Here is a 2,491-nt window from a genome sequence, read left to right on the forward strand (position 1 = left end):
CCTGATCCAAATGTTTTAGCCAACTATAGACCTATATCCAACCTTGATCCAGATGTTTTAGCCAACTATAGACCTATAACCAACCCTGATCCAGTTATTTTAGCCAACTATAGACCTATATCCAACCTTGATCCAGATGTTTTAGCCAACTATAGACCTATATCCAACTCTGATCCAGATGTTTTAGCCAACTATAGACCTATATCCAACCCTGATCCAGATGTTTTAGCTAACTATAGACCTATATCCAACCCTCCATTTCTCTCTAAGATTCTTGAGAAAGCAGTTGCCAAACAGCTATGTGACTTTCTGCATAGCAACAGCTTATTTGAGGATTTTCAGTCAGGATTTAGAGTTCATCATAGCACAGAAACAGCACTTGTGAAAATGACTAATGACCTCCTAATTGCATCAGACAAAGGACTTATCTCTGTCCTGGTGTTATTAGATCTTAGCGCTGCATTTGATACCATTGACCATCATATCTTATTACAGAGATTGGAACATTTAATTGGCATTAAAGGAACTGCTCTAAGCTGGTTTAAGTCTTATTTATCAGATCGATCTCAGTTTGTTCATGTTAACGATGAATCCTCTGTGCACGCCAAGGTTAGTCATGGAGTCCCACAAGGATCTGTGCTCGGTCCAATCCTGTTCACTTTATATATGCTTCCTTTAGGCAGTATTATCAGGAAGCACTCCATAAACTTTCATTGTTATGCAGACGATACTCAGTTATATCTATCAATCAAGCCGGATGAAACTAATCAGTTAGCTAAACTTCAAATGTGCCTTCAGGATATTAAAACCTGGATGACCTGTAATTTTGCTTCTCGTCATAGTTGTCAGATCTATCTATCATATAATCAATAATATAATAAAACTAGAGGGAGACTTGGCATACAGCCCGATCCGGTTGGGGAGAGTTCTAGCCTGACCAGGGTCCTCTCTTTACCCTGTCTCTCTTAGTTATGCTGTAATAGTTTTAGACAGCTGGGGAATTCCTGTGACACACTCAGCTCCTCCCTCCTCTCTCTTTCTCTCTTTTCATTTACTTGCATCCATGTCCCAGAAATGCTTGTTACTAACCTAGTTACTAACCTAGTTACTAACCTAGTTACTAACCTAGCTCTGGGGAGTCCTTATGTTCTTTTCCCCAGCATGTTCCCTTGGATCAGGGAGGCTCCAAAATCAGGGTAGCAGCTGTCGCCATGGTCCCGTTACACGTTCTGCGTTGCCATGTTCATCTGCTACACTCTGTGGTGCCCAGCTACGTCCTGCTACGTCCTGCTACGTCCTGCTACGCCCTGCTACGTCCTGCTACATCCTGCTACATCCTGCTACATCCTGCTACGTCCTGCTACGTCCTGCTACGTCCTGCTACATCCTGCTACGTCCTGCTACGTCCTGCTACGCCCTGCTGTGCCTTGTAATGCCCACAGTGCCCTGCTACATCCTGCTACGTCCTGCTACGTCCTGCTACATCCTGCTACGTCCTGCTACGTCCTGCTACATCCTGCTACATCCTGCTACATCCTGCTACGTCCTGCTACGTCCTGCTACGTCCTGCTACGTCCTGCTACATCCTGCTACATCCTGCTACATCCTGCTACGTCCTGCTACGTCCTGCTACGTCCTGCTACGTCCTGCTGTGCCTTGTAATGCCCACTTTTGCCCACAGTGCCACAGTACTACAAAGAACTGCTACAAACTACTATTTTCTCTATTTTTGTTATTTCCTCTAACCCCAACCGGCCCGTCAGACACCGCCTACCAAGAGCCTGGGTCTGGGTCTGGGTCTGGGTCTGGGTCTGGGTCTGACCGAGGTTTCTGCCGAGGTTCTGACCGAGGTTCTAGACCTACTCTATCTGGTCTAGACCACCTCTATCTGGTCTAGACCTCCTTTATCTGTAAAGTGTCTCGAGATAACTCTTGTTATGAATTGATACTATAAATTGAAAAATTGAAATTTGCCGTGTGGTTTTACCGAAATCGGCAAAAAGTTTTCTCATTTCACAAAATGTAGGAAATCTTGTGCCGTTTGCAAACATGTAACTATTGAGTCTTAAAGGACGGTTTTTACACGGAGTCTGGTTGGTTCAGCGCTAGCTGCTTCATAGCTGTTTCTGGGAAACAGAAAGGTCTTGAATAGGTTTTTAAGAGTTTTATATCTGAAGGGTTAAGACTTAACACTTTCTATTTTTTATTAAGTTTTCTTGCTATTGCTATTGCGGAAGTGCCCTAACTGACGGGAAACTGATAAAATTTCTGCGGAATTTTCTAGTTATTAATTTATTATAATTTAGAGGAAGAGGAGTACCTGGATCAGGTTTGGGGTTCATCAGTCTGAACGGGAGCTCCAGAGACACCTCACTGTAGAACACACACACACACACACACACACACACACACACACACTCACACAGACATACACAGACACAGACACAGACACACACACACACACACACACTCACACAGACATACACACACA

Source organism: Etheostoma cragini, unplaced genomic scaffold (assembly GCF_013103735.1).
Source record: "Etheostoma cragini isolate CJK2018 unplaced genomic scaffold, CSU_Ecrag_1.0 ScbMSFa_2220, whole genome shotgun sequence".
Taxonomy (NCBI): Eukaryota; Metazoa; Chordata; class Actinopteri; order Perciformes; family Percidae; genus Etheostoma; species Etheostoma cragini.